This window comes from Phocoena sinus, chromosome X (genome assembly GCF_008692025.1).
Source record: "Phocoena sinus isolate mPhoSin1 chromosome X, mPhoSin1.pri, whole genome shotgun sequence".
Classification (NCBI taxonomy): Eukaryota; Metazoa; Chordata; class Mammalia; order Artiodactyla; family Phocoenidae; genus Phocoena; species Phocoena sinus.
The window spans coordinates 68,748,539-68,771,978 of NC_045784.1; the positions used below are offsets into that span (position 1 = coordinate 68,748,539).

Sequence of the window (23,440 nt, forward strand, 5' to 3'; positions counted from 1 at the left end):
ATTGTTTCTTCTTCTATTATAAGCAGAATGCAAGATTAGAGATGAGCAATTTAAACTTTCACCCTAACAAAGTAGAATGAAGTATTAATGAGAAACAACTACAAATAAATTTTTAAAAAATCCCACAATCCTATGCCAATATATCCACTATTCATTATTGCAATCTCAATATTAAGCCTTCTAAAACCTACTGTATTTCAAAGGTATGTAATAAGTTTTAGTATATATAATTAATTACCTTGATTACTTATTTAAGTATTTCAAAAACACTATAAAGAGTAAACGTTATCTCAGCTTCAATTTACTAAGGAATGTAGCTCTCAAAGTTACAAAAGTGAAATGACAATACAACCCTCAAAACACTGGTTAGAACGGGGCAATCAATCAACATAATTTTAGTCAGAACAAAATGCCTGCTTCTCCATCCACTGTTGTTAAGGATCTGGCAATCTTGAAAAATAGTACACCTTAATTATGACACCTTTCTATCTGGGGAGCTGATACGGTAATAGTTTCGAACAATCAGCTACAGAGCATTTTCTCTTGAGTACTGATGTGAACATGCCAACCTTGTCTTGAAATACATTAAGAACTTTTGAGAAAAACATCTTTGATGTCACAATAATTTCTTTGTATTTAGCAATGCTGACAAATTCAATTAGTAGGTAAACTAGTCAAATATACATACATATAAAATGTATTTAAATACGAAATATTACATTCAGAATCCACTGTTTCCTAAGTGTTTTTCTTTAAATCTTTGTAGGATAAGTTTCCAAACTGTTCTCTAAAACATGATATATGAACTAACCCAACAAGAGACCAAAATGCTTAAAGATTCAAGTAATAACAAGATAAGACTTATTCAGTGTATTTTATAAACTTTTTAAGTCACAGAGATTAATAAACAGCTACAAATGGAATAATTGCTTTCTCTCTTTAAAAGGTATTTGTTGACAACCTACTATGAGCTAAAGCACTGTGACAGATACTAGAATACAACTTATAAACGAGTCAAACAAGATTCCCATCCTTGTGGAATTTACATTATTCCACTGGGCAAAAAGCTTTCATCGTTTACTCAATTGCAGGAATGAATAAGATACTTTAATGAAGTGATCTGCAGAAATATATATCTCTCAAAATGTGTTTTTCTAATAAGTTCTGCAAGTGATGCTGATGCTGTGCCAAATTTGGGAACTACCAATTCTAGTCCAACTTCCCTCCCCACAAAATTATCCTTTCTATAATGTATCTGGTAGATAGCCATTCAGCCTCTGCCTATACACTTCTAGTAAAGAGATTATTTCTCAAAAATGAATGATTTATATGTTGAGCTGCTCTAATTTTGCAGAGACTCTACCTTTCACTGAGCTCAATTTCTTTCCCTCCAAGTTCTAGAGAATCACAGGTTTAGCCCTTGAGAGCTACACTTAAAAAAAAAGTCAAATCCCTTTTTTATATGGTAACCCGTGAAATATTTAAAGATAGCTATCATTTGTGCCTTAAGTCTTCTCTCAACATGTGAGGTCTCCTCTATATTACTCACAGCCATAATTTACAAACACCTTTCTTTCCTATCATTCCCTATAGAAAAAAGCATTCTTTCACCATAAATACTACTGTGGTTGCTTTTTTCTGGTAAGGTTAAGTCTCTAGTTCATCAATGTCTGAGCCTCTTAAAACAATACAAGGACTTCCCTGATGGTCCAGTGGTTAAGATTCCACACGTACAATGCAGGGGGTGCGGGTTCAATCTCTGGTCAGGGAACTAAGATCCCATATGCCGCGTGGTATGGCCAAAAAAAAAAAAAAAAAAAAAAACTGAGCAAAATTTCCCCAGTGGTCTGATAAGCACAGAGTACAGGGGATTATTTCCAGCTATGCCTCTATAAATGCAATATAAGATTGCAAAGACTACATTAGTTTTCTAAAACAGCTGCCTTATGCTATCTAATAGTCAGATTAAAGTTAGTTTAACATTCTTTTCTAGTAAATGTATTTAAGGTTCTAGCGATCACCTCCTTCTTTTCTAAAAGTACACGAACCACTTATTAAATAAGCCTGTCTAAAATTTTCCTGGGGTTAAAGCTAAGTTCACCGATCAATAATTTAAAGATCTGTTGTTTGTTCCCTTATTGTATACTTGTCCATTGGTCATTTCCATTTCTCTTGTCTACTCTGATTTCACGAAGAATACCTGCCAGTGAAAACTGGCTTAGTATACTGTGACTTAATTCATTTGGGACTCTTAAAGCAGCTAGGTACTCATGCATCTTGGGTTTTCTTTTCTTTTAACCATGCTAGCTCTATCCTTTACAGTTTAGAGATCTTCCTCTTTGATAGAGAAGACTAAAGCAAAATATAATTATCCCCAGCACTTACATTTTAGTTATAAATTTATTCCATCTATTCCTTTTTAATAAATCTATAGGTTCCTTCCCCATATGCTAATTGGAACATTAAAGGTGTTTTGGGGGTATTCTTATATGGATTGAACCATATGAAATTGTTGATATTCAACCATTTTCTACAAATAGAAGTAGTAATTTTAAATGGCTCAACATAATAACTAAATTGGAGTGGGGAGGAATAAAAGGACATTCATTGGGCTTCCCTGGTGGCGCGGTGGTTGCGAGTCCGCCTGCCCATGCAGGGGACATGGGTTCGTGCCGCGGTCTGGGAAGATCCCACATGCCGCGGAGTCGCTGGGCCCGTGAGCCATGGCCGCTGAGCCTGCGCCTCCGGAGCCTGTGCTCCGCAACGGGAGAGGCCGCGGCAGTGAGAGGCCCGCGTACCGCAAAAAAAAAAAAAAAAAGGACATTCATTATTAGTTTGATATAGATATCCTGCTTTTTTACCTCTCCATTAGGAAAGCATCATCCATACTATCCAGTCTGTAATATAATCCAATATAAATTTCTCACTCAATCTCTACACAGTTTTTCATAGCACAGCCACATTTTGGCCTATGGATTTGTAAATACATTTAACATGCACTGCTACTCCTTACCTTCCTATTAGATATGTTTGTTTAGGACCAAATATCACCACTCCTCACATTTTAAGTACTAATACCATTACAAGTTTTGAATGTCTTTATGTTAAATTTTCTAGTTCACTTTGTTGCGTTATATCTAATATTTGTAAATATTCTGCCTACCCTGTATGTTTTCTATCATGAATTGCTGGTCACTTCCTCCTTTATGGATCTTTTCCCTATGTTATACCTGCTATACTTCATCATAATTTTTTTCTTATGGGTAATTTTACTAGTGCGAGTAACAAACAGTAAAATTAACTTATTTTGGCTTAATTTCCTGTGCTTTCTCCACATAAATTAGAAGTGGTAATGAACAGTAAAAGGGAGAGAATACAAGGTCACAGTTATCCCACAAGAAGACTCAAATTTTATGAAGAACATATTAAAGAATTAATTAAAACTGAATAAAATGCACATAAAGATTCTCCTGAAATCTATTTTTTCTATTAATATTTTAAATGCTATTTAATTACCTTTAGAAATTAATAATACTGAATGGTCTTTGAAAAAAGGAACAGAAAAATATCATAATTTGAAGTGTATAATATTCTAGTATATGTTGGATATTAATGCACCATTTTATGTAATCAAATTCTATTTGTTTCAAAATTACAATATGGAACACTGTGTCCCAAATTAATAAGGTTAGAACCAGACTGACTTTTTTCATCTAGTCTTCAATAATAGCTTTGCCTTCCTCACTTTTTGGCATCCTGAATTATAAGGATGTGCTTCTTTTCTTACGTTACTCGTTTTTTCACTGTCCTCTCCATTAGTTATCCATCCCACCATTTTATAGGAAAAAAGTAAAATCTACCAATAACCTATAAAATTCTATTGTTAGAAAAAAGTGTGTCTATTTTAGAACATTTGTTGAGTGTGGCACAAGATATACTATTTATTCTCTTGACTTCAAAGGTTAGTACTAGACCCTCAAATATTAAATGGTGATATAAAAAACTTAAAAAAAATAGAAGGATCAATAACAAGGACACTTAACAACATTAAATCCAAACTGAGGACTTATTACAGGGTTGTTGTACCAAAAAAACTGTATTAGTACATCAGCTTATTCCTACAATAGTTCAAGACCACACAGTTTGTTCTCCTAAATTCAGTCAATCACATCAACACACCTAGGTTGGTAAGCAAACATAAATAGAAGGATCATTGTAAGTGCATAAATTCTGTGAAAAATACCTCAAAGCACATTTCCTTCTATTATCTTCATACATGAAAGATAGAACATTATTAGACCAAAAAATGATTAGAAAGCCTAAGCTAAAACATACTGAAACAATTATATAACAGGCAGAGGACAAAAACTGTAAAGTAGTAAATTAGTTTAAAATTGGGGATAGTTGTAATAAAGTATAAAATATTTGTTATTTTATACTAAATCTAAGGTTTTATATTTTATATACTTAATAAAGAAAATGTTGAATTAAAATGAGTATTATAGAATTTCATACTCCACATGATTTCTTGCTAAGACACAGCTATCAGTAGCAGAATCCAAATTTAAAGTGCATTAGGGGAATGATGTCAGCATCATAATAGTTGAGTTTTTCTTTTCTTCTCTCCCCTCTGATGAACAACTAATTGGACAATAATAGCTGAGAACATCCGAATCATGGGAAAGGACTTGGACATACAAGTACATGAAGCTAATAGAAAACCTTATTACCACAATGCAAAAAGATGTTCTGTAAGACACATTATAATGAAAATTTCAGAAATCAATGATAAAGAATATTAAAGCCAGCAACAGGAAAAGAGAAAGTAAACTACAAAGGAAACCCCATTAGCCTATCAGCAGATTTCTCAGCAGAAATTCTATAGGCCAGGAGAGTGTGGACTGACATATTCCAATTATTGAAGGATAAAAGTTGCCAGCCAAGAATACTTTATACGGCAAAGTTATCCTTCAAAAGTGAAGGAGAAATAAAGGTTTTCTCAGCCAAACGAAAGCTGCGGGAGTTCAGCACAACTAGACTTGCTTTGTAAAGAAACACTAAAAGGAGTTCTCCAACTGAAATGAAAGAACTAAAAAGTGAGATGATGACATATGAAATACTCTGGTAAAGGAGAAAAATGGACAGATTTAGAAAACTGTAATTCCATATTAGAATGGTATGTTAATCACTTAACTTTAGATACAGGTTAAAGGGAAAGACTATTAAAAATAACTATAACCACTATAATTTGATAATGAATACACAGCATAAAAAGAGGCAAATAGTGAAATTGAAAATAGAAAAGTGGAGGAGAAGGACTTCCCTGGTGGTCCAGTGGTTAAGACTGTGCTTCCATTGGAGGGGCCATGGGTTCAATCTCTGGTTGGGGAACTAAGATTCCACATGCTGCATGGCATGACCAAAAAAAAAAGAAAAAGAAAGAAAGAAAAGTGGAGGAGAAAAGGGGTGGAAATCTTTAAAGGTGAATGAAGATAAGTTGCTATCAGCATAAAATGGACTTTTTTTTTATCTATAAGATGTTTTATGTAAACCTCATGGCAACCACAAAGCAAAAATCTGGAATACATTCATGAAACTAAAAATAGGAGAGACAGAGCATTCCACCATGGAAAATCAACAATTTACAAGGCAGGCAGAAACAATGGGAAAAAGAAACAATGGAGACATAAAACAACCACAAGGCAAACAATAAAATGGCAGTTGTAAGGCCTTACATATCAATAATCACTCTAAATGTAAATGGTTGAATTCACCAATCAAATGGCATAGAGTGGTTGGATGGGTAAAAAAACAAGACCCAGCTACATGCCATTTACAGGAAACTCAGTTCAGCTCTAAAGACATATAGGCTCAAATTAAAGGGATGGAAGAAGATGCTACTGGCAAGTGGAAACCAAAAGAAAGTGGGGATAGACACATTTATCAGGCAAAGTAAGACCTTCAAGCCAAAAATGATAACAAAGACAAAGACTGTCATTATATAATGATAAAAGGAGTCATTACATCAAGAAAGTATAACAATTGTAAATATATGTGCAGCCAACATAGGAGCACCTAAATATATTAAGCAAATACTAACAGGTCTGAAGGGAGAAACAGACAACAAAACAACAATACTAGAGGACTTTAATAGCCCCCTGTCAGCAATGGATAGATCACCCAGACAGAAAATCAATAAGGAAAGGCTGGAATTGAACATACTTTAGATCAAATAGACTTAACAGATATATAGAACATTCCATCCAATAGCAGCAGAAGAAACGTTCTTCTCAAGTGAACATGAAACATTTTCCTAAATAGATCATATGATAGGACACAAAACAAGTCTTAGCAAATTTAAGACTGAAATCATTCCAACTATCTTTTCTGACCATAATTGTATGAAACTACAAATCAACAACAAGAGGAAACCTGGAAAGTCTACAAATATGTGGAAACTAACCAACATGCTTCTGAACAGCCAATGGTAAAAGATAAAATCAAAAAGGACACAAAAAAACTATCTGTAAACAAATGAAAATGGAAACACAACATATCAAATCTTATGAGATGCTGCAAAAGCAGTTCTGAGGAAAGTTTATAGTGATAAATTCATGTATTAGAAAGATTGGAAATAAACAACATCACTTCAGGAAACTAGAGAGAAGAACAAAGTAAGCCCCAAGTTAGCAGAAGGAAGGAAATAATAGAGATCAGAGTGAAAATAAATGAAATAGAGACCAGAAAAACAATAGAAAGGTTCAACAAAACTAGGAGCTGGTTCTTCAAAAAGATAAACAAAATTGACAACTTTAGCTAGGCTAAGAAAAAACAAGTGAAGAAAATAATATTAGAAATGAGAGACATTATAACTGATACTGCAGAAATACATAGGTTCATAAGAAACTACTATGAACTATTATATGCCAACAAATAGATAACCTAGAAGAAATGAATAAATTCCCAGAAACACATAAACTACAAACACTGATGCAGGAATAAATAGAAAATCTGAACAGATCAATAACAAGTAAAGAGACTAAATCAGTAATCAAACACCTCCCAACACAGAAAACCCCAGGACAGGTGGTTTCACAGGGAAATTCCACCAAAAATTTCAAGAATTAATGCCAGTCCTTAACAAATTCTTTCAAACTATAGAGGAGGGAACACTTCCAAACTCATTCTATGAGGCCAGGATTACTCTGATACCAAAGGCAGATAAGAGCACTACAGGAAAAGAAAACTACAGATCAATATCCCTGATGAACATAGATGTAAAAAATTCTCAACAAAATATTAGCAAGCAGAATTCAAGAACACACTCAAAGAATCATAGAAAATGACCAGGGCTTCCCTGGTGGCGCAGTGGTTAAGAATCCGCCTGCCAAGAAAGGGGACACGGGTTTGAGCCCTGGTCCGGGAAGATCCCACATGCTGCGGAGCAGCTAAGCCTGTGCGCCACAACTACTGAGCCTACACTCTAGAGCCTGCAAGCCACAGCTACTGAGCCCACATGCCACAACTACTGAAGCCTGAGTGCCTAGAGTCTGTGCTCCAAAACAAGAGAAGCCACCGCAATGAGAAGCCCATGCACGGCAACAAAGAGCAGCCCCCGCTCCCCACAACTAAAGAAAGGAAAGCCCGCATGCAGCAACAAAGACCCAACAGAGCCAAAAATAAAACAAATTAATTAAAAAAAGAAAGTGACTAAGTGGAATTTATCCCTAGGATGCAAGGATGGTTCAACATACGCAAATCAATAAATATAATATATAACATTAAAAGAATGAAGCATAGAAATCATATAATCATTTCAATAGATGAAGAAAAAACATTTGACAAAATACAACATCCTTTCATGATAAAAACTTTCAACATATTGGGTACAGAAAGAGCATATCAACATAATAAAGGCCATATGCAACAAACCCATAGTTAACATTATATTCAATGGTGAAAAATTGAAAGCTTTTCCTCTAAGACCAGGAACAAGACAAGGATGCCCACTCTCACCACTCTCATTCAGTTTAGTACTAAAAGTCCTAGATAGAGCAATTAGGTAAGACAAAGAACTACAAGACATCCAAATCGAGAAGGAAGAAGTATAATTGTTGTTATTAGCAGATGATATGATTTTATATATAGAAAATCCCAAAGACTCAAGTAAAATATGTTATAAGGAATCAACACATTCAGTAAAGTTGCAAGATATAAAATCAACATAAAGATATGAGTTGCATTTCTATACACTAATAATAAAACATCTGAAAACAAAACTATCCATTCACAATAGCATCAAAAACAATAAAATACCTAGGAGTAAATTTAACCAAGGAAGTAAAAGATTTGTACAAAAATAAATAAATAAATAACTACAAGACTTTGTTGAAAGAAATTGAAGATATAAACAAATGGAAAGAAATCCCATGTTCATGGATGCAAAGATTGTTAAAATGTCCATGCCACCCATATCTATCTGTAGATTCAACACAATCCCTATGAAAATTCCAATGGCATAATTCAAAATAAAATTCAAAATTCAGTAAAAACAATTCCAATGGCATAATTCAAAGAAACAGAAAAAGCAATCCTAAAATTTGTATGGAACCACAAAAAAAACCCAGAATAGCCAAAGCAATCCTGAGAAAGAACAAAGCCAGATATACCACACTTTCTGATTTCAAACTATACTACAAAGCTATAGTAATTAAAGCAGTATGGTATTGGTATAAACACAGACCCACAGACCAATGGAACATATTGAGAGTCCAGAAATAACCTTCCATGTATGGTCAACTAATATTCAAAAACAGAGTCAAGGGAACCAAGAACACTCAATGGGGAAAGGATAGTCCCTTCAAAAAATGGTGCTGAGAAAACTAGATAAACACAGGCAAAAAAATGAAATTGGACCCCTATCTTATACCACTCACAAAAATTAACTCAAAATGTGCCAGACATCTGATACCATAAAACTTCTAAAAGAAAATGTAGGGAAGAAGCTCCTTGACACTGTTCATGGCAATGATTATTCACATATGGCACCAGAAACATAAACAACAAAAGCAAAAATCAACAAGTGGGACATCAAACTTAAAAGCTCCTGCTCAGCAAAAGAATCAAAATGATGAAAAGACAACCTACAGAATGTGAGAAAATTTTTGCAAACCACATATCTGATAAGGGGTTAATATCCAACATATATAAAGAACTCATAAAACTCAATAACAAAAAATCTGATTAAAAAGTGGGCAGAGGAACTAAACAGACATTTCTCCAAAGAAGACATTCAAATGCCCACCAGATAAATGAAAAGATACTCAACATCACTAATTGTCAGGGAAATGCAAAGCAAAGCCACAACGAGATATCACCTCACATCTTTTAGAATGGCTATCATCAAGAAGACAAGAGATAACACACACTGGCAAGGATGAGGAGAAAAGGGAACTGTTGGTGGGAATGTAAGTTGGTTCAGCCCCTATGGAAAACAATATGGAGGTTCCTCAATAAATTAAAAATAGAACTACCAGGGAATTCCCTGGCAGTTCAGTGGTTAGGACGCCACACTTCCACTGCAGGGGTCATGGGTTCAATCCCTGGTTGGGGAACTAAGATCCCACATGCTACACGGCACAGCCAAAAAAAAAAAAGAAAAGAAAAAAAAACTACCATATTACCCAGGAATTCCACTTTTTACTATATTCCCAGAGGAAATGAAAACAAAATATTGAAGAGATTCACTCTCACTTTTATTCTGGTATTATTCACAATAGCCATGATATGGAAACAACCTACGTACCCATAACAGACGAATGGATAAAGCAGTTGTGGTATACAATGGAATATTATTCAGCCATGATAAAGAAGGGCATCTTGCCATTTCTGACATGTATGGACCTTGAAGACTTTATGTTAAGTGTGATAAGTCAGACAGAGAAAGACAAGTACTATATAAAGACAGTAAGATGGTGGTTATCAGGGGCTGGGGAGTAGGGGAATAGGACAGATGGTTGAGGGTACAAACTTAGTAAAAAGTAAATAAATCCTTTGGATCTAATGTACAGTATAGTGAATATAGACAACAATACTGTTGTATAATTATCAAACTTGCTGACATTAGAACTTAATTATTCCAATCATTAAAATGAAATGATGATTATGTAACGTGATAGAGGTGCTAACTATCATTACAATGGCAATCATATTAAAATATGTAAATGTACCAACATGTTGTACACCCTTAAATTTACACAATGTTATATGTGTAACAAATATATTTCAATTTAAAAATGTGCATTAAAAATGCCCATTTTTGTAAAAAGCATAGGCTCAAATAAGCATTTGATTCAACCACAGGAAGAGACATTTGCCCACAGGTACAATTAGAAATTTAATATTTGTAATCATTTTCTGTCTTATGAAATTTTTCATTGAGATTTACATTTAAAACGTAACTGAGCTTTGTGCTCTTTAATTCTAGACACAGGAAATGCAGGAGACAGGAAAAACAGCTGCCTTTGGCAATCAGAAAATGCAAACCTGCTGTCTATGACAACATGGATGAACCTGGTGGACATTATGCTAAGTGAAATAAACCAGACGGAGAAGGACAAATATTACATGATTTCACTCATATGTAGAATCTTTTTTAAAAAGTTGAATTCATAGTAACAATAAGTAGAATGGTAGTTGCCAGAGGCTGGGGGGAGACAGAGGAGGAGATACTGTTTAAGGAGTACAAACATTCGGTTTTAAGATAAAACAATTCTGGAGATCTAATATACAGCTTAGTGACTACAGTCAATAATAATCTACTGTATACTTGAAATTTGGTAAGAAAGTAAATCTTAAGTGTTCTCATAACACACACAAAAATGGTAACATGATAGGTAACTAACAGGTTTATTTTTTATTGTGGTAATCATTTCACATGGTAGACATATATCAAAACACCAAGTTGTACAACTTAAATGTATACAATATGTTTTTGTCAAAAATAAATAAATAGAAAGGAAAAATGCAAGCCAACACTAGTGAAGATTCTGAGAGGCTAATCAGCATTTCTGAGGCCCTAGAAAGTAATCTACACACAACCATGATTTACCTTTCTCTCTTTGAACTAGTGTATGTTATAGAATTGTGCTAGAGCTTGAAGGGACTTTAAAGATTAATTTTTACTCTAATCACTCATTTTACATATAAATAAACTATGATCCAGGTTGGTGAAGCAAATTTTCCAAAGTCATACAGGTGATAATTAACAGAGAATGAGGGTACTTGAACTTATGTCCAATGTTCTTTTTTCTTATACCACAGCTACCTCTCAGTTAGTGCTTTATGTTTAAACATATCAGCAATGTTTACCCCCCACCAAATAAAGGATACTGATGGGTCAAAGCAGTGAACTCACCCCTTGTTTTTCTGGGTACCAAGTCACTATTCGATATAAATGAGGACACGTGTTTGACACACAAGGAGAGCAGGGCAAAGGATATATACAATAGTAATCCTGTGGGAAAATCAAAGAGCCAGGCAAGTAGCTCAACAGGTGTTGGCAGAATGGGTTCTACCAATTCCCCCTATTTTGGCAGAATAATGGAGTAAAATGGCAACATAGTATTGAGAAAAGAACAAGAGGCCTAGCTTCTTCCTTATCTATAAAATCTATAAAACAGGCAAAATACCACCTAAGTGACATGAATTTTGTAGAACATCTAGCACAGTAAGGTTTAGTTTCTGTGAAGCTTAGTTCCTATTCTTCTTCCCTTTCCTTTCCTCTCTAGAATTTCAATGTTCTCACACTCCAAAATGGGTAGGGTAGAGGGAAGAGGGAAACATTTGGTATTAGATCGGTTACTCTAATGATAGTAATCTCTATGCTAAAGAAAATAATAAAATACATACAAAAATATTATATTATCCATACATTGCCAACCACAGTAGACTAAAAAATCCCTTGTTATATAATAAAACTTAATATTTATTTAATACTTTTTATGTGCCAGGCACTATGCTAAGCACTTTATATGTTTAACTTAGTTAACCCTACAAAGTGAGTACTATTAACATCCCCTTTTTAAAGACATGGAAACTGAGGCATAAAGGGGTTAAATAAATTCTCCAAGATCCCAAGCTAGTAAGTGACAGAGCCAGGATTCAAATCTAGGCAATATGACTTCAGAGGCTGATCTCTTAACCAATATTGTATAACAGTTTTTCTGAAAATGAGAGAAAAAATTTTAAAAATTATCATTTGCACCAATAGGCAAACTGTGTTCCAAATCTTCTAGCCCAAACCAACCATATCATAATTACATCTGCCAAATCATATAATCCCAAAACTATAGTATAAAAAAGGAAGATAGAATATGTTTTAAAAGAGATTGAAAACTCCTAGAAATAATAGGTGGGCTGAGCAAGGTCACAGGAAATAAGATCAACACACATAAATCAAATGCATTTCTATACACTAATAATGAATATGCAGAAACCAAAATTAAAAACACAATATCATCAATAGGGGTAGGGGATTAAGAGGTACAAACTACTTTGTATAAAATAAATAAGCTACAAGAATATATTGTGCAGGGTTTCCCTGGTGGCGCAGTGGTTGAGAGTCCGCCTGCCAATGCAGGGGACACGGGTTCGTGCCCCAGTCCGGGAAGATCCCACATGACGCGGAGCGGCTGGGCCCGTGAGCCATGGCTGCTGAGCCTGCGCATCTAGAGCCTGTGCTCCGCAACAGGAGAGGCCACAACAGTGAGAGGCCCGCGTACAGCAAAAAAAAAAAAAAAAAAAAAAAAAGAATATATTGTGCAGCACAGGGAATATAGCCTCTATTTTATAATAACCACAGATGGAGCATAATCTTTAAACGTTGTGAATCACTATGTTCTACACCTGAAACTTACGTAATATTGTAAATCGACTATACCTCGATAAAAAATAAAGTGTAAAAAAACCACACACATTTACAATCACTCCAAAAATTAAATACTTGGATATATACTTAACAAAACATGTACAATATCTGTATGCTGTAATTATAAAATGCTGATGAAAGAAATCAAAGGAGACCTCAATAAATAGAGACATACCATGTCCATGGATTGAAGTCTCGACATAGTAAACACGTCAATTCTCCAAAATTGATTTATAGGCTTAATGCAATTCCTTTCAAAAGGCTTTTACAGACATTAATAACCCTGTCCTAAAATTTATATGGAATGGCACTGGCCCTAGAATGTTGAAAACAATCTCGACAAATAATAAAGTGAGAGGGCCTACTCTTTCCAACGTTAAGCCTTACTATGTAACTACAATAATCAAAACAATGCAGTCCTGGTAAAGAGATAAACACATATATCAATAGAACAGAATAGAGGACCAAGCAGATCCACACAAATAGTAACTGATGCTTGAAAAAAGTACAAATCAAATTCAATGGAGGAAGGATATCATTTTAAATGAATGGTGCTGGAGCAACGAGACATCCATTGATAAAAAATAATGAACTCCCACCTAAACTTCAAACCTAAACTTCTCCCAGTTTACCAAACCAGCACCTTTGCTTATGCTATTCCCTTAGCCTTATGCCTAACCTCTGCCATTTCAGCTTATCAATATCCTTCTTATCCTTGGAGGCATAGCCTAAAACCATTCTTTTTCATGAAATCTTTCTCAATCACTTCAGCCAAAACTAAACCCTCCTGTTTCACTTCTTATCGTGGTCCTTGTATTAGTTATCTGTGCATATCTCTGATCTAAGATTACAAGCACTTTAAGGATAGAGATTAACGTATCCTGTACTGACCTAGTTCAGTCAGTACAGGATACATTAATCATGTACTGATTAATGTACTTCTAGTACCTTGGAAGCAAAAGACCGTCAAGTATTTGCTTAATTAATCTGGTCCCACCTTTCCCAAAATATCCAACCATAATTCATACTCCTCCAGGGCATAAATTTTCCACTTAAAATCATAGAAGCCTCCTTTTCTGTCCTATACAGATATCCTCTCATCTGTAATGTTCCACCCTTCAAGTTATAATTAATCCTTCAAAGTTCATCTCAAAGGTCACTTATTCCTTAAAATCTTTCCATGTTTCTCTTAATCAGTTTCATCTCTCCTTCCTTCCTTAATGCCCATTACTGTATTTCCCTTAAATCACTTAGTCTATGTCTGCTTTAGACAGAACATTTGTGCCTCCTCCCCCAAATTCATATATTGAAAACCTAATATCCAATGTGATGGCATTAGGATGTGGTACCTTTGGGGAAGTAAATTAGTGACCTTATATAAGAGGCCTGAGAAATTTCCCTTGCCCCTTCCTCCATGTGAGGTATCTATGAACCAGAAAGCCAATTCTAACCTGACACCAAATCTGCTGGTACCTAATCTTCGACTTCTCAAACTCCAAAACAGTGAGAAATAAATCTTGTTCATAAGCCATCTCGTCTATACTATTTTGTTATATCAGCCCAAAAGGACTGAGACAATGCCTTGTACAATAATCATAGTCCAGCATCTGTCTAAACCTCCCCAAAGAGTAACATTCTTGACAGCAAGGACTGCCCTGAACATTAGAAAAGGTTTTGCATATATTTGCTGTTCAAGTATTTGCTGAATTGAATAAAAATTATTTCTAGTATTCAACCTTCCAAAACCATTGAGAATATAAATTCCATAGTAAGTTTGATAGGGAATATTGATCAAATCTGCAATTTTCTTCTTATGACTTACAAGATATCATTTCTGATTCCCATTTCAAGATATCATTACTGCCTCTCTAAATCTTGCCTTCTTAGTTTCTTATATTGTTTTTTCTACCCTGACTCACCCTTGATGAAATGCTAACAGTTCACTCAAATTCTATCCTGGGATTTCTTCTCTGTTTTCATGCTGTCCCTGCAATCTTACCTACCCATATACTAATTACTGCCAAATCTTTATCTCTAACTTACATCTTTCACCTGAGCTCCTGGACCACATTTTCAACTACCTAATGGACATCCTTCCCCTTTACCTAGATGTACCACAGATGGAGAGTTCCCAGATCACATTCATTATCCTTCCATCACAAGTTTTCTATATTCTCCCTCTCCTCAATTTTGTTACTAATAGTTTTACTCTTCCTCTTTTATGCCCCACATCCAACCAAACTGTATTATTCATCTCACCTCCAAAATTTTGCTTGAATCAATCCAGTTATGTCCATTTCTGTTGCTACTACCCCCACACTCATCATCTCCTGTCTATACCTACAGTAAGAGCCTTCCCTCTGATTTCCCTGCCTGCCTCCTCCATTCTCTCTCCTCTCCAATTTATCCTACATTCTGCCACCTGAGCTGTCTTTTCAAAATGAAAATCCAATCATATACTTTTCCCATTCAAAAGTACCCAATGGTTCTTCAGTACCTATAGTATAAAATCTAAATTCATCAGTGTAGAACAGAGGTTGGCAAACTTGGGTCCATAGGCCAAATGCAGCTCACCACCTATTTTTACAAATACAATTTTATTAGAAAACAACCATGCTCATTCATTTACATATTATCTAGAGCTGTTTTTACACTACCACAGAGTAATTGCAACAGAGACCAAAAAAATTGACTATCTGGCCCTTTATCCAAAAATTTTGCTGACTCCTGGCACGGACAGTTCCGAATAATTGGGCCCCAACCTCCCTTTCCAGTTTCATCTCCCACCACAAACTCTAGGCTCTTACAAGGGGTTCTATTATGGCAACTAGGAAATATATATTACTTACTTTGCTGAGACTTTTGTGGAAAGGGCACTGGATTTGGAGACAAAGAACAGGTCCTGAAACTTAAGTTTAGATACTAAAAAAGCACCGCACTACAGTTGCATGTGAGCTAGATAATCTTTTTGTGATGATAACTCAAATACCAGATGTTTAACCTATGAGTCATTATTATCACTATCAACATTATTATCAGCGTGTGATCCAATATCATAATTACAAGTTACATTTGCATAACATTTTAAAGCTTATAAAGTAATTCCAAAGACATCTCATTTGAGTTCACAGTAATCCTGTGAGATCTGAAGGCAAGCATTTTCTTCAATTTGTAAATGAGGAAATTAAAGCCCAAAGAAACTGTCTTGCCTAACATCAATACATAGCAGACCCTTGGTTCAATCCAGGTCTTTTGATTCTAGTTCAACAGTCTTCTTACTTTTAAGTGCTGTCTATTTAATGACATTGTAGAAAATATATAATGAGCCTGAAATAGGAAATAACTATAACATCAAAAATTCTACATTATATTCCTCAATCTTCCCTCTACCTGCAAAAGACAGTGAACAAAATCGGCAGGGACTCTGGCATCTACTAAATTGGGTTTTACTGGAAAGTTCACCAAGAACCGAAGTGTTGGTTTGAGATGGCCACATCAGAGTTGTTAGACCACTCTTCTACTCCACTCATTATTTACAGTGGAAAAAAATCTGTTTGTTTTAAAATTATTGTACACTGGCATGGAATTTTGAACTGGTGTTAGAAAATGTCTGTAGACCAAAACAAAAGATTTTCAATTCAACAGACTAAGAACATCCAGAAAAGCCCTTAAAGACAATAACAAATTGTTGTAGCTTGACCATGTGTTTTTAAAAGATTTATAAGAACACATGTTGAAAGAATCAAAACCTATCTGGGACTGAAAGAGTAAATGTCAGTTAGGACTGAAAAAGAAAAAAGCAGCCCTGCAATTAATCAGGCTGGGAGGACAGACACAGATAAAGCCAGCTGAAAAGTTAACAGGAAACATTGTTTTTCCCAAGGTCATGCAGCAATTGTAAAATATCATAGCGACCCCTTCTTTGGGTGATTACAGCTTTCTTACCAATGATGCCCCCATCCTCACTTTGGTATTTTCATTTATTACTGGAGCGAGATACCCAAGTCCTAAACTGCCCAGCTTCATGACCGCACCCAACCCGTAGTTAATACCCACTTCTCTCAATTTACCTCAGAATCAGCCACCAATCCAGAACTAATCCTGGCTTCCTGCAGACACTCCTCAAAATTCTTCAGTGGTAAGCCAAAATTTACTAAAGACACTTCCCTCCTCCCTCTTGTCCAGAGGCCTTCCAGGGTCCCTCACTAAGAGTAAACAAATTTGATTTTTTCAAACTACAGGCTTGTTCCTGGTGGTCTTTGTTTGATGAGACTTGCACAAGGTAAGTTATTTTGAATTACCCTACACATTCAGCAGTTTAGTACTGATAAAAGCCCTCCTCGCTACAAAACAAACAAAAACAAAAAACACTTGAACTGGACTTCCCTGGTGGTGCAGTGGTTAAGAGTCAGCCTGCCAATGCAGGGGACACGGGTTTGAGCCCTGGTCCAGGAAAATCCCACATGCTCTGGAGCAACTAAGCCCGTGAACCACAACTACTGAAGCCCACGCGCCTAGACCCCGTGCTCCACCACAAGAGAAGCCACTGAAATGAGAAGCCCGTGTACCGCAACAAAGAGTAGCCCCTGCTTGCCACAACTAGAGAAAGCCCGTGCTCAGCAATGAACAGCCAACACAGCCAAAAATAAATAAATAAATTAATTAATTAAAAACACTTGAACCTAAACCAGAAAATCACTAACCACAAGAAAATTTCACTGCCAATAAGGATGAATAACTCACTGAATTCTATGGCTTATATCACAGGAAATATCTGATCAATGATGCTAAGAGATAATGACATCTACCATATCTTTGCCTGCCAAAGCCAGGAAACTACCATATCTGCTGGGAAAAAGAGTGTATCATTGTGCTTGCTTCAGCAGCACATATACTAAAATTGGAAGGATACAGAGAAGATTAGCATGACCCCTGCACAAGGATGACACACAAATTCGTGAAGCGTTCCATATTTAAAAAAAAAAAAAAAAAAAAGAGTATATCATCAACTTGGCATCAAGCTCCAGATAAAAACCAGATGTGTGCAAATGGGTGATATTATTCGATTTTTAACACAAATGAGTCAAATAACTCTTGAGCAGTTTTACCTGTCACCTACAATCTAATAACATGCTATACAAAGTGTTCATGAAATCCTTGTGTAATTTGCTAACTTTTAATTTTTAAACTTTAATACAGATTATATAAAAAGTAGAATATTTCCAATTCTTCTGCAACTGGCATTGAAAGATAAACTGAATTAATTGTTTTAAAAATAGGTCAAGCTAACTTCCATAGAAGCCATAAACAACCCAGAGAGTTTAAAGGTGCCTCTTTACCAGTAATGCTTTGGAAATAGCAGGTCTAGCTATTTTAAAGAATAATCTCAACCCCTTTGCTAGGCCAGCCCTATGAGAGGAATGAAGGACAAAGGACATTATTACCAAAAGCATGTTCTAATATGATGCCTATAGCATCAAGAAATGTTTTAAAATCCACTAAAACAACTTCATAACAATAAAGCAAAGTTGTGACCTTCTAAGAAATAGTAGTTATATACCTACCTCAAAGACAAACCTCAAGAATGTGGGGGTAGGGTAGAGGATGAAGGAGGGAGAGGGGTGCTTTCAGCAAAAGCTTAAGACAATCAAAACAGTACCAGGTTCAACCGATAATTGCTAACCAAATAAAAGACTTAAGGCTTTATACACACAAGGCAGAAAGGATTATTGTTCACAGATCAGACTTCTCACACCACACCCATCACTATCAACATCATCTTCAAAAACAGGTTTTCAGGAAACAAGCTGTATTTAAAGAGGGCTAAAATATTCTTGGATTAGTCTTTTCTCTTTTACAAAAAATTCAATTGATTAACATTTGTAGTTTTATTTTTTAATTTTTATTAAAAAATAAAATAATAGCATATATATGACCTTACGATTGGTTAAAACGCAGTTGAACATATCAATCAGCTCCTATAGGTAGAGAGGACAATAACAGACCAAGAAAATACTCTGTCAAGAACGTTGGAAATTGACTCATGAAATTCAGTGTTAACTCCACATTTAAAATGACTAGTGTTTTCTGTGTGAAAGTTGGTTTGGGATTTCCCAAAATAGCTCTAACAACAAATTAATATAAAGTCTTAAAAGAAGCCAGAAAAAAGGGCAAAAATGAATTTTAATAAAACCTGAAAACTGTAGTAGAGGCACAACAGAATTATTTCTTTCATGGATTTGATGCTACTATGAATCAAATTATATCTCTTGAAACCTTAACCACACAGAGTAACAGCTTCACAGTCTTTAAGGCTGATGCCATTCCCACCCTTAACACCCATCCACAGTACAATTTAAGTAAACCTAGTAAGTCCTACAGGCTATTGGTATTCATGGTCATTGAATGTCTTATTGCTAAGATAATATCATATAAGATATGGCAAAGAAACAATATTTCTAATTCCATTCAGGCTTTCTGCAAAGTTCACTTAATATAATTTGGGAATAAATATCCTAAATCTTTATTTTACTATCTTCTTCTAAACCATTTAATTTGATTTGGTTATCATACACAGACATTTTAATTTTAGACTGCCTTTTCCTCCAAATAAACAAATCTAAACTGTTTTACAGCTTCCCTATGTGAACTATAAAGTTCTATTTCTATAAGGTACTGGGTAAAATGTATAGAACAAATACTAAAAGATCCTTTTAGAATACTCTGGTGTATGTTGAAAGAAAAAGCTAAAGAAATGACAAAGAATAATGAGGAAAGGAAAAAAGTGTTCTTAATAGGATTAAACAGAAATTATTTTTTCATTATATTTTACATGATCATACTAAGACACAACAAAATCTACTTTCTTTCAAATAAAGGAACTAAAATTATTATCCTAATATTAATATAATATTGATTCCAGAAATGGATACAAGGGGCTAGAAACTCATACAAGCTATATAAAACCATAAAAATGCCTTTAAAAGGGATGCTTCCATTTCCATATGGCAGCAATCATAGCACTTCCATTCATTTAATATTTAGTGAGCACTCACAATGTAGCACTTACAAAAGACTCTGAGTTTATATTCCAGTTCTAATTACTTGCAGGTGTGACAAGAATCCCTTGTTCCTCTCCAGATACAAGAAAGTAATAACTTTAGAAGCAACTTGCTTCATGCATAATTATCAAGTACAAAAAGGAGGAAGGTGAAGTGGAGGGAAGCAGGCAACAAAAAGCAAGGCTTGGCCAAAGTGTGATGCACGGGCAAGAGACGAGAACTACATAAAATCAGAGGGAGAATGACAAATATTCCTGGCAGAAACCCAGCCAACCTCAACCAAATAAATTTTACCTTACTTTCTTTCAATTTACATTTACATATTAACAAGAGGTAGATTTCCCACCTCCAAGTGAATTCTGGCTTTAAGTTGACATATAACCATACAATGGCCAATAAGTCAAGAGCCAATCAATGTTAAATGGAAGCTTATGGCAACAGATAAATATGAATTTGGCTACAGAGTTAATACAAGCCTCCTGAGTTGTATAAGTTGTAAATTACAGGCCTACTATGTAAATTACAGGACATTGCTATATGTCAATTGTACTGAAGATAAAAGAGGTAAAAAAAGGTTTAGAGTCTTACAGCATCATGCCCTTGACTCAGTTTAGAAATACAAGCATGTACGTTTGTTCCTTGGGTATAATGTTAAGTCTCAAACTAAAATGAACAAGACATCTTGCTGCCATTTCTATGGATAATTTTATGAAAATTGTTTAGAATGTGATAATTAGGACAATTTCTGAAACTCTTACCATGATGGGTAATAACTATAATACTAGTTCTTCCAAATATTCATTTCAAACAGACATGAAACAGATTTTCAAAATTATTTCTGTACTGACAAACTCTCAAAGCAGAGTTGTAATTGTATGAAATTATATTTTCAAGTTTTAATATGACCACTACAAAGTTTCCAAAACAACTACTAATTTTTAAAGGGATGAATAAATAACAATACATAGTGATTATAGTGCAAGATCTCAAACAATACTACAAATATTAATTACATATGCCCCAGGATTTCTTTCAGTGGCATTAGGTATTAATACTGTTTTGAAAGAAAAAGACTCACAGGCATAGAAAACTTATGGTTACCAAAGGGAATGGTGGTGGAGGAGGGAAGAAAAATCAGGAGTTTGGGATTAACATATACACACTACTATTTATAAAACAGAAAAACAACAAAGACCTACTGTATAGCACAAGGAACTATATTCAATATCTTGTAATAACCTATAATGGAAAAGAATCTGAAAAAGAATAGATAGATATACATATATGTTACTGAATCACTGTGCTGTACACCTGAAACTAACACAAAATTGAAAATTAACTATACTTCAATTTTAAAAAGTTAAAAAAAGGAATAAGACAGGGACTTAATATGAAAAGTACTGTTTTGAATTTAGTTCAATTTTTTTCCTCTGATTCAATTTGACACAATGCAAAACCAACTTGATTAGTCAAGCATACAGCTAATGAGGTGGCATGACTGGAGCTTAGACCTGTAATAATGTAAATATAGGCATTGTTGGTCTTGCCCTATAGGAATTTGGAAATTCATTCCTGGTAAATTTATTTATTTATTTTTCCTGGTAAATTTAAGTACACATATATTTAAAGTATTACAGCTGTTAATCTGGAGAATGTAATCTGGGAATTAACTCCCAAGTTCCATTCCCATGCTCCCTCTCCTCCACTTCATTAAATTACTAAATAACATTGCTGATTAACTGCACAAAAGATGGGAACATTTGAGTAAATGATCCAATAGAGTAGAGAGTACAGATAAGGTCAGAATGTTATTGGTTTTGGCCAAAGGCAATTGTAAAACTTTAATTGGAAAGAAGTGGCACAATATGATCTTTAAAGTGAGTTACTAAAATCATAATAGGAAAAGCTAAAGGCAGTTTCTAAGTACAAAAATTGGAAACATTCCAGGTTAAGTATATAAAGTGAATCATTAGGCAATATATTATTACCAAATTATGCACCTATCCAGAGGGCTGCTTACGGATTCCAACACTGGTCTAGATCTGCACTGTCCATTGGCTATATGCGGTTACTGAATGTCAAATTACTTAAAGTTCCATAAGATTAAAAACTTAGACCTCAGATACAATAGCCACATGTGACTAGTGGCTACTGTTTTGGATATCACAGGATAGAACATTTCCATTATCACTGAAAGTTCTATTGGGTAGCACTATACTATATAAAATACCAGTTAAAGTGAGTGCCAAGAAATAACTGGTACAATTCCAACTATACTGAATAAAATTTTGAACGTGGGACATATCTCTTTACAATAAAAATTCTACAGAAAGTAGGAATAGGGACTTCCCTGGTGGTCCAGTGGTTAAGAATCCACCTTCCAATGCAGGGGATGCAAGTTCGATCCCTGGTCGGGGAACTAAGATCCCACATGCTGCAGGGCAACTAAGCCCATGTGCCGCAACTACTAAGCCCACGCACCACAATTACAGAGCCCACATGCTTTGGAGCCTGTGCGCCCATGCACCACAACTAGAGAGAGCCCACGCAACGCAATGAAAGATCCCGTGTGCCACAAATAAGACCCGACGCAACCAAAAATAAAATAAGTTTTTTTTAAAAAAAGGAAGTAGGAATAGAAGGGAACATCCTCAACCTGATAAAGAGCATCTACAATCATACTTAATGGTGAAAGATTGCCTGCTTTTCCTCTAAGATCAGGAATAAGGCAAGAACATCCAGTCTTACCTCTTCAATTCACCATTGTACTTGAGGTACAAGCAGTTCAAGGCAAAAAAAAAAAGCACTATAAGGCATAAAAGATTACAAAGGATAAAGTGAACCTGTCTTTATTTGTGGACAACATGATCATCCATGTAGAGAATCCCAAAGACTCCCAAAAAAGAAAAAAAGGCTATTAGATCTAGTTAGTGAATTTTGGATTAGCAATATACAAAAAAAAAACTGTGTTTACTAACAACTGGAAACTGAAATTTTAAAATATACAATTTAAAATAGCATCAGAAACCCTTAGTGAAATATCTCACAAAACATTACTGTGAGAAATGTAAAAAGACCTAAATAAATGGAGAATTATACTATGTTCCTGGAATGAAAGGCTCAATGTTAAGATATTAATTTTCCCCAAATTGATCTACAGATTCAATGTAATCCCAAACAAAATCTCAGTTGCTTCTTTTTATAGAAATTGAGATGCTAATTCTAAAATTATACATTGCTAGTAGGAATACAAAATGGGATAGCTACTTTTGATATAATTTGATAGTGTCTTAAAGTTAAACCTGCACTTACCATATGATCCAACAATCCACTACGTAGCTATTTACCCAGAGAAAGGAAAACAGATGTTCATGCAACAACCTGTACAAGAATATTTATAGGCCTTTATTTATAATAGCCAAACTCTGGAACAACCCAAATGTCCATCAAT

At 34.9% G+C, this 23,440-nt stretch overlaps 1 protein-coding gene and 1 non-coding gene across 3 annotated transcripts in view; one reads left to right on the forward strand and one right to left on the reverse strand.

Annotated features, from left to right (window-relative positions):
- Positions 1-23,440, reverse strand: part of BRWD3 (bromodomain and WD repeat domain containing 3) — a 118,876-nt gene that overhangs the window by 77,176 nt on the left and 18,260 nt on the right. The window lies entirely within an intron of this gene.
- LOC116748216 lies at positions 17,799-17,905 on the forward strand. Its single transcript, XR_004348227.1, has one exon. It is a non-coding gene; the product is annotated as a U6 spliceosomal RNA (small nuclear RNA).